This window comes from Aethalodelphis obliquidens, unplaced genomic scaffold (assembly GCF_003676395.1).
Source record: "Aethalodelphis obliquidens isolate GAN/ISIS:26980383/991018 unplaced genomic scaffold, ASM367639v1 scaffold81, whole genome shotgun sequence".
NCBI classification, from domain to species: domain Eukaryota; kingdom Metazoa; phylum Chordata; class Mammalia; order Artiodactyla; family Delphinidae; genus Aethalodelphis; species Aethalodelphis obliquidens.
The window spans coordinates 1,279,056-1,292,141 of record NW_020838025.1 but is presented as its reverse complement, the minus strand read 5'-3'; the positions used below and the strand labels follow the sequence as shown (position 1 = coordinate 1,292,141).

Below are 13,086 nucleotides of genomic sequence, written 5' to 3'. Positions count from 1 at the left end.
TTTTTTGCGGTACGCGGGCCTCTCACTGTTGTGGCCTCTCCCGTTGCAGAGCACAGGCTCTAGACGCGCAGGCTCAGCGGCCATGGCTCACGGGCCCAGCCGCTCCGCGGCATGTGGGATCTTCCCGGACCGGGGCGCGAACCCGTGTCCCCTGCATCGGCAGGCGGACTCTCAACCACTGCGCCACCAGGGAAGCCCTAGGTCTAATTTTCTAAATGAAATATTTAGACTTATTTATATAACGGTTTGAGTTCTAGATGAGAAGTGTGGATATGGCTGTGTGTTTAAAATGAAAAGAGTTTATGTAAATAAACTCTTTCATTATGAGCTTTATATCCATAAAATTCCTCAGTTATCATCATGTTAATGAAAGGATATTTTTATTACAACCCATGTAACTGTAATATTAGTCAGGGCCCCATGTGTCCTGTCCTCAGCTGTGAATCATATGTATATGTATATGTATATCTATATCTATATGCAATCCAGCTCTCAGAACTAATTTCAAACGAATTTCAATTTTTTGGTTACATTTCTCAAGAAATATTAAGGATCTAATTTGCAATTCATGACAATACTTGTTAAAATCTGCTCTCCTTACCTTCCTTCCCTCAGTCTCTCATATCCTCTAGTCTCTGGAGTTGTGCTGTCTCATAAAATAGCCACTAACCACACATAACTATTTAAGTTTAAATTAATTAAAATTAAATGAAATATAAAAGTTCCTCAGTCACACAATCCACATTCATGTACTAAATAGTCACGTGTAGCTAGTGGCAATGTTGTTGGACATTTCAGGTAGAGAACAATTCCACAGTCGCAGAAAGTTCTACTGAACAGTACTGCTCTAGGGCCTCACCTCAACAAACCACCAAACTTTCTGACACCCACCCAAATTGCCATCTGTCACCCCCAGCATCCTCAACTCTTTGAAATGAAATGGCAACACTCTGTTTCAACCCTTTCTCCTTTACTTCCATCTCAGATCACCTCCTTCTCTACTATTCTTTTTTTTTAATTTTACATCACAAATAGATCCAGGGACTGAGCTAACAAAGACAGAAAGCTCTCTGAGATATAAGCATGGAGTCAGGCAGGAAATATTTACATGTTAAGATGCCTTTTCACAATCATATCAGTATAATAATACTATTATGTACTAAATGTCTTCTGATGTACTCATCACTGCTAATGCTTATAATGACCCTTCAGAATAAAAATTACATTAAAGTTACATTAAATTTTATTTAAAAAACAAAAACCTGAGGCTTGGAGAACTTAAATCTGTTACAGTGACACAGCTAGTAAGGAGTTAAGGCCAGAGGCAGATACATTATTTCCTAAATGTAAGGCCCACTTTCTCTCTGCTCTACCACACTGAAAAACAGTATCTCTCTGAAGATATAAAAATGGACATTCCCATGGCAACACAAGAAGACAAGGGTAAGATTCCCAAAGAGCTCCCTTAGATACGCTAAATGAGAAGCCTCTGCCACATACATTTTTAAATAAGCTCCTTGAGGAAAGAAAAACCGACTTGATCATATCCCGGCATAGTCTGGCCATGGGCATTTTAAAGATTCAAAATTCACTATGAAAATGACTAAGAAATGTTTTCCATTTTGGACTTCAACAACACTTTCCAGCTCTTATAGTTTGGCCTTAAAAATAAGTACAAAATGTATAGTCAAGTAAGCAGACAGAAAAACGTCAGTTTTACCCTCATTACTGATAGTCTATGCAAAACCATCTGATTTTAATCTCCCCACTTGATTTACCTTATGTTTTAAAAATTCATCCAGCCAGTGAGAAATAAATGCAAAACGAGTATAGTGTTATGTTCTAGGGTTTGCTAGAAATTCAAATGTGGGCGTTACCAGTTTGCTATAAAAATCGAGGTAGGGGGGCCTCCCTGGTGGCGCAGTGGTTGAGAGTCCGCCTGCCGATGCAGGGGACACGGGTTCGTGCCCTGGTCCGGGAAGATCCCACATGCCGCGGAGCGGCTGGGCCCGTGAGCCATGGCCGCTGAGCCTGCGCGTCCAGAGCCTGTGCTCCACAACGGGAGAGGCCACACAGTGAGAGGCCTGCATACCGGGAAAAAAAAAAGTTAAGAAAAAATATTTTCCTCTTCTGGAATTTAAGAAGAGCTTGGTTTAGAAAAATAAAATGATATATTTAGAAGAGAAAAAGGGAAGTTGGACCTTGCTAACCTCTCCATTTTCCTTTTCCCGGTTGTTCAGCACATTTCCATTTTGTCAACAGCAAAATTGTTTTTTAGAGTGAAATTGGACCAAATTCCAGCCCAGAGTATTGGTATTTGTCTCTTCCTGGCTTAGGAAGTGTGTGTGTATCTCCAGACAGAATTTCACACACATTATTTAATCAAGCTATACAATGGTTTTGCATGTCAAGTGAATTTGGGGAATTATATTCACTAATGTCTGAGAGCTCTTTACCAGCATCATATGTGGTTTCAAATATTAACAACAGCTGTTGAATGGGAGATACTATAATTTTCAAATACTCTATCTGTTCAGTGAAGAAAGTATAGATTAGGTTTTAATGAATCTTGATGGACTAAAGAATGAATTTATTCTCCTCTTAAATGTGGATTATCATAGAACCAAGATGAGAAAAAGAGATAAACACAATGAGAAGAGACCACTGCAGTGACTTTCAGGGTAGAAATAAACCTCTTCTCAGTTGTAGTTACATCTGTAGCCCTATCTTTTCTATTTTTTAACATAACTAATCCTGAAATATTTTCCAACTCTACTGCCCTTGGTTTGCACTTAGCAAAGCATTAAATCTTCAGGATTTGTGAACAAGCTTTCTAATTAGTTCACAAACTACAGAAATGGTTCTAGTAGTGGTCTAAAATTAGAAATAATAGGATGTCCCCAAACACCAAACTGAAAGTCCTCAGTTACTTACCCTCACCCCCTTTCCAGGTCCCACTCAAATGTCACCTCCTTTCTTCCCTGACACCTACAGTCAAAGTGGCATCTCCTTTCCCTTCGGGCTGCCATTGCCACATACACCGAGTCTAATGAACTCATGAAGAAAAGAAGTTTATTCCCAGCTAAGAGCATAAGAATTGACTGGAAGGCTAGAGATGGCTCAGCAAAGATCAGCAACTAAGTCAGCCAAAGGGGATAACGATTTTATCAAAAATTTCAATCCTCAAGTCACTCTGGAAGACAGGCTGGTGGGCATGACCTGGTTCACGAGATCACACCTTGGCTAGCGAAATGCAGAGCAACTGGAGTTACAGCTCCCCAAGACTGCAAGGGAAAGATAACTCCCAAACCAGAATCAGGCACTGTCATGAAAGAAGGGGGAAAGCAAAATGAGCTGCGCCGTTCACTTGGCAACTTGTCAGGCCCTGCCTACCAATGCCCTCTGGTGTTCATCTTCAAATGTTACTTGAGTTGCATTTTATTATGTAACTTATGATTAATTTACTTACATTTTATTTTTCCTACTAAATTGTTAGCACCTTAAAGGCAAAAATAACATGTCTTTAAATTACCTACAATGCTTCATACAAAGGAAGTGCTCAATAAAATTTTATTGATTTAAGACTAAAAGCTATAATTGCTTAAAGGTTTGTTCTACATCACTGTAAAATCACTTTCTAGGTTCTTCAACCATTTACTTTGGAAACCCCCTTAAAAAGCTAGTTTTTTTGATATTTGCAGCTGTTTTTTCTTTCAACAATATTTGGTATTTCCTTGGCAAGAGAAGCTGCTGGAATAGTTGCTGAGTATGAGAAGAATGTGTCAACAAATGAGGAGTTTAGCATTCACATAGGGCTTATTCAAATCTTAAATACTTACTGCACACCCTAAAGATATGAGTTATTGCAAAGTAATGAGACTGTACCCAGTAAAGGATCTGAGCTCCAAGAGTCAAATTATGTCAGACCGCTTTCAATTCTCTGCTGAAAATACTGCAAATTAGATCAGGTCCTAACCATCTACAGTGAACAAAAGGCTCTGCACAAGTGGCTATCAACCAGAACCCCAGAGGCTCATCTCCCACAGCTGCCCTTCACAGGCACATGCTGGCTGCAAGGCAAGCCATGGAAACGTGATGCCTTCCTTTTCCACTAACTGGCTTTTTCACTCTGGGTATTATTTGCTTCCTTTGGTCTTCAGCTTCCTCTCCTGTAAAATAAAGATGCTGGATCAGAACATCTCTATGGTCCCTCCTGACTCTACTATTCTTTGAATCTATGTATCTATGTCTCTCATCTTTAAATGAGCACCAAAGCATACTTTATACCTAATAATAATGATAATAATAATGTCTAACATTTACTGAGACCACACTATGAGCTAAGCTGACAGTTTTACACAGCTGTTTATTGTTATTTACCACAGTCGTATCAGGTGCTACTGATAATTGCCATTTTCTATGTGAAAAAAAATGAACCTAATGTCTATATATGAGAAACTAGGGTTGTAACTAAGTAGCAACTTATGTAAGATAACAAAACTAAAAAGTTTTTAGGGTAAGGATTTGTATCCAATTCCATCTCACTCCAGACCTTGAGTTATCAATTCCTACAGTCTACAGCCTTGAAAATGTCCAGTCACCATACATTCAGCCTTGTTAAATCAACGACAAGTGACGAGAGAGTATTTACCTAAACTACTGACTGGAGACTTGTTTCAGAGCATTGAGCCTAGATTAACCAAATATCCACAACTATTTTAATACCAGAACACGGATGCTTTTCTTTTTGCCACAGTACTACATTATCATTTCCTCATCATAATTCCTCCACTCATCATCGCCGTGTTCAAATGCATGCTGTGAAAGAAGAGTAGGTGAGAAACCATCACTCGGCCCACCATCATCTGTGGAATGTCTATTTCCATGGGTCGTAACTGTCTGGAGTGCAGCAGGAGACTTCAATCTCAGTCATTTAAAGGAGTGGTTGGTCAGACTCATAGATACAGAAAACAAACTCTTGGTTACCAGTGGAGAGAGGGAAGGTAAGAGGGGCAAGAGAGGTGTAGCAGATTAAGAGGTTCAAACTATTATGTATAAAATAAATAAGCTACGATGATATATTGTACAACACAGGGAGTATAACCTTTAAAATTTGTGAATCACTATGTTGTATACCTGTAACATATAATATTGTACATCAACTATACTTCAATTTAAAAAAAATCAAAAGGTGAGGGACTTCCCTGGTGGTCCAGCAGTTGACTCCATGCTCCCAATGCAGGGGGCCTGGGTTGGATCCCTGGTCAGGGAACTGGATCCTTCATTCCACAAGTAAAGATTCCGCGTGCTGCAACTAAAAAAGACCCTGCACACAGCAACAAAGATCCTTAGTTGTGCCACAGCTAAGACCCACTGCAGCCAAATAAATAAGTATTTTTTTAAATAATAAAAAATATAAAAAATCAAAACGAGGGGCTTCCCTGGTGGCACAGTGGTTGAGAGTCCGCCTGCCGATGCAGGGGGCACGGGTTCGTGCCCCGGTCCGGGAAGATCCCACATGCCGCAGAGCGGCTGGGCCCGTGAGCCATGGCCGCTGAGCCTGCGCGTCCGGAGCCTGTGCTCCGCAACGGGAGAGGCCACAACAGTGAGAGGCCCGCGTACTGCAAAAAAAAAAAAAAAAAAAAAAAAAAAAAAATCAAAACGAGAAAAAACAGTAGTTGTTTTTTACAGATGATTCTCTGGAAGGAATGATCAAATCTGTGTTTGATTATTCTATTGCCTGAAGCAAAAACCTTACCTGAAACAAAATTGTACAAACGTAAGTTTATTTCTGTCACCCTCATTTTCTCCATGCTGCCCAGGCTACCCTTTATCAATAGCGCTGCTTGTCTCTCCTCAGGCTTTACACCCTCATCCTCTCTCCTTTTCAAAACCTGTTCTTGGAAACTATTGAGACACATAATATTCCAAAGTATTTAAGAGTGACAGTAATTACAAGGTATGAGTGCTGAGACCATCTGTCTTAACATGGCTTAATTAAGAATATACATCAGCTGAGGCCCCCGGACCGGCTTCCGCGGTTGCCATGACGGCGGCCGTGTTCTTGGCTGCGCCTTCGTTACCTTTGCGCCTGCGCTCGCCCTCTGCATTTTCACCATCGCCACCGCCATTGCGCATCATCTTCCCCGTCACTGGAGCTTCCTTCAGGTTGGTGTCTCTACTGCTTTACTCCCTTGTTTGGTTCATGGTAACAACCATTGCTGACGACAAAGATGGACCAATACAGAAATATCTGCTGATCTTTGGAGTGTTAGTCTCAGCCCTTATCCAAGAAATGTGCCGTTTTGCATATTATAAACTTTTTTTTTTAAAGCCCGTGTGGGCTTGAAGAGTATAAACCCAGGGGAGACAGCACCTTCTATGTGATTAATGGCTTATGTTTCTGATTTGGGCTTTGGAATCATGAGTGGAGTATTTCCCTTTGTAAATACCCTGTCTGACTCTTTGGGTCCGGGCACGGTGGGCATTCATGGAGACTCTCCCCAGTGCTTCCTCAATTCAGCTTCCATGACGCTGGTGATCATATTACTGCACGTGTTCTGGGGCACTGTGTGTTTGGATGCCTGTGAGAAGAAAAAGTGGTACGCCCTTCTTGTAGTTCTTCTCCCCTATCTGCTGGTGTCAGCCCTGAGCTTCATAAATCCTCGTTATGGATTAAAGCTGGTGTCGGCATACATCATCCTGGTGCTCATGGGCGTCTGGACATTCTTCGTTTCTGCCGGAGCCTGAAACTCTGCCAAGACTAGGACTCCGTCCTCTTCAAGAAGCGCTCCAGATAACCTCCAAGGACCGGCGCTTCTGAAACAGTAAGCTGAGCCTTTAGAAGAAGCGCAACTGTGTCTTCTTATAAAGGTACATTTTCCTGGTGAAATTTAGAATAAACAGTACTATCTAGATACGATATGGCTTTCATGCAACAGCTTTCTGAAAGGGATACATCAGTGGTGTGCAGCCTGGCTGCAAGTTGGAATCACCTGGGAAAACATAAAGACTAATGTTCTGGGCTCCACCCTCCAGATTTAATTTGTCTGGGCATTTGGTAATTTTTTAAAGCTTCTTAGATAAAACTCCGATGTGCAGCCAGGTTGAGAACTGTCCACGTCCAAATAGGAACTTTCTGAGAACACCATAAGTAAATAAGAATGAGATGTTTAGCTATCTCCTAACTCAGTTTGTGTTGAGCAAGTGACTATCTGAATGTCAAATAGAAGTCCTAGTTGACCCTTGTCTTTTTAAGTTCTGAAGTCGCAAAAGGCTAAAGGGCTATCATCTCTGAACTGTTTTGTACTTCACTAGTACTGTTTTATGAGAACTTGGTAGGCTGTGTTTCTAACTACATCTTCTGTAAGTCTTTCCTGGGTCTGCCCCAAAGCAGTGTTTACTCACTGAGTGCTAGTTGCATCTCTGAGCAGCTCTGCAGGTTGCTGAGTGATGTACCCTGGGACAGACTTCACTGCAGCTGGTGGAAGTTTACTGAAAGCAGGAGGAAAGCAAGCCACTAGGGTGGTGTTGCCACTTTGAGTTCGCTCCTGTAATACTGACTAGCGCTTCCGCCCAAATAGTATAGTGGAAAATTGAAAAAACGTCTTAAACTGCCACGTTCATGCTTTTACATAATCCATGTAATCTTTAGATCCAGTAAATGTCTCTGGGTTTTGGTAGCAGATAAAGCATTCACTTTATAGGAATATCTAAGATGTTTTTTTATCCTCCAGACAACTCTTTTGGTTTCCTTTATAAAGAGGAATTGTGCCTTTTCTAATTAGAAATTGTTCCAAGTTGATGGTTTTTAGGGAGCTGATGGTGTGAAATGGAAATTCCCTACACGTTAAAGTGAGAACTTCAGTGAACCGCATATGTGCAGTAGAACAGCCCAAAGAAATAGAAGCAGCAATGAAAGGGCTCACCAGTGACATGAGGGGTGGAAGAAATTTGACAATACTGTGGTGGGGAAGAATAATGGACATGTTTAAAATGGATGTGGCCAGTATTTTGGGCTAGACTCACATCTTTCCATGGACCGGAACCTTTCATGCAAACTAGACCTTTATCAATGAAATCCCCTCTCATGTTTAAATTATTTGAATTTCTCAATCTAGGGGTTCAGGAGGAGTAGGGTTTCTAGCAAGACTGTAAACAGTCCCATAAGCAATTCTAGTTATTCCCCTAAAGTTTATTTCAGCACTAATACCAATGCTACCTCTGGGGTATGCAATTTTCCACTTTTACACAAGATTTTCTTTAGACTAGGTGAGTCATACAAGCGTCAAGGACATGGAGACTGAACAGTAAATTTACTTTGTAGAGCTGAGGGGAACAAGATACCCACTGAACTGGGGTTCATTCCTATTGGAGTGAGGTGTTGTTTAATAAACAGAATAAGAAAAATGTGGAGTTGGTTTATTACTGTTGACTTACAAATCTCTTAAGTGGATAGTCTGATAAAATATTTGTGGATCTGCAAAGTCTAGAAAAATCTGAGAATATTAATATTACTCCTGCTTGAGCTCTGAGGATGTCCTTGGTACATTGGTAGTTTAATATTAAGTAAAGAATCTGGGATATTGGGAAATCTCATTTATAAAAACATCTTGGGCAAGAAGAAAATTTTCTTTGCTGGTGAGACTGTTGTCTTAGTTCCAGAAATTATTTGATAATCCTTGATTACCTGGGAATAGAGAAACTTTGTAATCCTTATTTCCCTCGCGAGCGTGGCCGTAGCCAGCTTAGGCACTATTGTTGCAAACAGTCTTGATTTGCCTATGCCAAGGAAGCCCGGGGGAGAGTAGTCTACCTCTGTTGCTGTGGATATATTGAGATGTGCTTTTTTAATTTTAAATTTTATTTTTGGCATGTGTTATCTGTGATGAGCTTTCCGTGCCCTGATGCTGTTTGGAGAGGAGGTGGTGGTGGTAATCTTGTATGTTCTCCCCTACACAGGGCTTTCAGTTTGATGGGAAATGTGGCTATATTCCAAGCTGACCTTGGAATGTGAATGTCGTTGCAGCCCTTGACTATGTTGCCACGGGAATAACAGAGATTGATTTTGGATCCCTAATAAGTTTGTATTTTAACCCATTGGAATTAGTGGTTGTAACTGGAGAAGTTTTGTTACCCTTGATCCTGGCCTGCCTGACTGGCAATTTAGTAGTAGCAGCCTCTTTTAGAGCATCTTCATGAAAACATGGCTAAAAGGAATAAATGGTATTTGCAGACTGTATAGAAAGTGGCTTTTGCTCCCAATGTTTTATTTTTGTTCTCAAGCACATTTCAGTATTTGCTCAGAGTGGAAGATACACATCAAAAGTGCTAGGGGTTCTTATCCGTAGAGTTGGTGCGGTACAAGCAGTCATGATAGAATCTGCCTTCTACCTGGTATTCTTCCCACTTGCCTCAAACTAGCCCCAAGACAGGGACTGGCAGTTAGAGTGGGCCTGATGGCTCCAGGGAAACCAGGGCTCCACCATTCCTAACTCCAGGTAGACAAAGAAGATGTCACAACAAAACTATTTTAAAGTTCTTTGCTTAGTGCACTTTGTTTATGATCGCAATGTTTATATTATATTTCTCATTTAATAAGAGACTTCATGCCATTAAATTTAGTGTTTAGAGGGGTGGGAACTGTCTTTATGGACAATATGTAGTATTTCATATAAGTTATACTGTTATGTCATATATACCTTGCAATATCAGACCTTGCATTCAATACACAATGCAATAAACTCTTTCCAGCCCTGTATTTTTCAGCGAACAATAAAAAGATTGTCACTTAAAAAAAAAAAGAGGACTTCCCTGGTGGTGCAGTGGTTGAGAATCTGCCTGCTAATGCAGGGTACACGGGTTCAAGCCCTGGTCTGGGAGGATCCCACATGCCGCGGAGCAACTAGGCCCGTGAGCCACAACTACTGAGCCTGCGCGTCTGGAGCCTGTGCTCCGCAACAAGAGAGGCCGTGATAGTGAGAGGCCCGCACACCGCGATGAAGAGTGGCCCCCGCTTGCCACAACTACAGAAAGCCCTTGCACAGAAACGGAAGACCCAACACAGCAAAAATAAATAAATTAATTAACAAACTCCTACCCCCAACATCTTAAAAAGAAAAAAAGATTATAGATCAGCTATGTCAACATGAATTAGTTGTTTGTTCCAGGAAACTTTGCCTGGAAAAGATAAAGCTACAAACCAATTAAAAAAGAAAAAACTTGGGCTTCCCTGGTGGCGCAGTGGTTGAGAGTCCGCCTGCCGATTCAGGGGACATGGGTTCGAGCCCTGGTCCCCAGGAAGACCCCACATGCTGCAGAGCAACTAAGCCCATGCACCTAGAGCCTGTGCTCTGCAACAAGAGAAGCCACCACAATGAGAAGCCCGTGCACTGCAATGAAAAGTAGCCCCCGCTCACCGCAACTAGAGAAAGCCCGCACACAGCAACAAAGACCCAACACGGCCAAAAATAAATAAATAAATTTATCTTAAAAAAAACAAAAGAAAAGCATTTGTTTAAAAATAAAAGAAAGCTAAAGTCTTTACAATGGGCCACAAGGATGACAAAGTCTAGACAACACAACCCCACCCCAGCCCTATTGCCTCAATGACTTCACCCCTACTGCCCTCCTACCAGCTCACTCTACCTCACCATTCCCATATCCTGCTCTTCTCAAACATTCCAAGCATGAGCTTGCCTTACAATCTTTGCTCTTGCTATTTGCTCTGCCCAGACACCAGTATGGTTCACACCCTTGCCTTCTTCAGGTCTTTTTTTAAAATATCACCTTTTCAGTGAGGCCTCCCCTCATCATCCTACTAAACATTTCAGCCTCCATGACAGTAATCCCAAGTTTCCTCCTTAATACCTATCACTTTTTGATTTACAATATACAGTAATTTACTTATTTATTTTGGCATTGTCTATCTCCTGCTACTAGAACATAAGCTCCTTGAAGGCAGGGATTTTTGTCTTGTTTTGTTCATTGCTGTATTCCCAGTTCCTAGAACAGCCATGTAGTAAGCACTCAATTTTTATTGAACGAATTAATGGGCAAACCCCCTGTCTGTAGCCTGACCAGCTGGTCAGATGATCGTTCTAATCACTGATCTAGAAGTATGAGAGGTGGGGAAGAGAAGCTTATGAACTCAGTATGGGATCATTTGCCCAGTACCACAACTGTAATATTAAAAGCATGATACTTTTACATATGTCAAAACTGTTAGCAAAATTTCAACTTTCTTAGAAAAAGAGGGGCCAAACTCCTCTCTGAGAGAACCACCTACAGAATTACAGAGCTACACTCACTGATGGGGCATGTGCATTGGTTTCCTGCAAGTCAACCAATAACACAGTGAATCACTATACATCAAGAAGATGCCAGCAACTCTGCCACTGTTCAACATGGCATAGGACATATAGTGATGTGGATACTCGGAATAAATATGTTTGGGGATTCTGTTTGAGGTCTTGTGTATCTAGACACAGGATTGGCAAATAATCGTCAGATAATGTTAAGGTAATTTACTCAACTTTTCATCTAACAAAGGTTAACATTTATTGCCCAAATTATAAATCAAATATCAAATAAGAGGTAGACTAATGGAGAATAAAATGGGTTAAATTGCAGAGAAAATGCTAGCAAGGTGCAGTTAACTTCTTGGTACCTAAATTTGTTTTCCTTTGTTTCCTTCACAATTTAGAAACCCTAATCAACTCTAAATAGTGTTTTTCAGCCCCGGCTGAGAACAAGTTTTCATAAATCTGTATTTCTCAAACTTTAGCATGCATCAGAATCACCTGGAAGACTTGTTATTGCTGGGCACCAAACCTGGAGCTTCTGATTCAGTAGGTCTTGGATTAACCCCAAAATTTGCATTTCTAACAAGTTTCCAGGTGATGTAAATGCTTCTAACAAGTTTCCAGGTGGGACCACACTTTGAGAGTCACTGTAAGTCAATAAGACTTTCCTGGACTGATTTGTGACCCATTTGACCATTTCAACTGGGCTCTTTGCTGACTCCGAGCTGAAATTTGTTGAGTTGAATATATGAATAGAGAACCAACAAATGGTATAAAATTAATGCAAATTATTTTTTAAACCTTTTACTTAATTTGGTTTAATTTTGACATTTTTCATCATAAGTCTGTCAGTTTCTTTTTCTTCTCTTTTTTTGTAATTTTTGGTTAAAATGGAAGTGAGCATTTACATTTGTATGATGGGATAAATATTTTTCATTGCTGAGCTAAAAGCACAGTACCATGTGCTTTTAGTTTTCTCTCGTATACTAACTTTTTGTTTTCTCCTAAAGTTAGTAATTGCCTCATTTTTAATTTTGCTTAGTTTTCTGTGACCTATCACTAATGTGCTTCTTGATATTTTCTAAATGATCAGACACATTGGATGATCACATAATACATTTTTTTTTCTTAGATACCCCACTCCAACTTCCTGCTCTAATCTGACAAGTAGTTTTCTAGGTTGGCTGCATAATTGTTATCCTAGAATATGTGTTGTCATTTTCCTGTGTTGGATCCACTACTTCCTAATCCCATGTCTTCCTATTTCTTGATTTACTTTCTTACTTTGTTGAAGCATTTACTCCAGTTGCATCATAAGAAAGAAAACAGGGTGAAATAAATTTTGTGAGCTGACACATGCCTGAAAAATTGCATGTTCTTGACTAGATGGGTACAGTATTTTGACTAAAATTTATTTTCATTTCAATTTTTGAAGATTTTGCTCTATTTATTTTTCTAACTCCATTGTTGCTAGTGCAAATTCAGATGCTATTCCAATTTTCTTTTTCCTTTCTATGTGACTTTTGACTTTTCTCAAACTCTTAGGATCTTCCCTTTCACCAGGTGTTCTGAACTTTCACATTAATGTGCCTTATTGGAGTTTTTCTCATGGGCTGGGCACTGAGTGGGATATTTCAGTTGAGGAACTCACACATTTCAACTTTGAGAAATTTTTTTATATGGTTTATTTGATAACTTCCTATATGTGTCTGCGGAACTCCTATTAAGTAGATCTTGAGGGTCTTTTATTACCCTTTAAATCCCTTATTGATTCTTTCCAATT

The 13,086-nt window shown here is 40.3% G+C and overlaps 1 pseudogene; it reads left to right on the top strand.

Annotated features, from left to right (window-relative positions):
• Positions 1–6,046: 6,046 nt before the first annotated feature.
• LOC113612743 (gamma-secretase subunit APH-1B pseudogene) lies at positions 6,047–6,907 on the top strand (annotated as a pseudogene).
• The last annotated feature ends 6,179 nt before the right edge of the window (positions 6,908–13,086 follow it).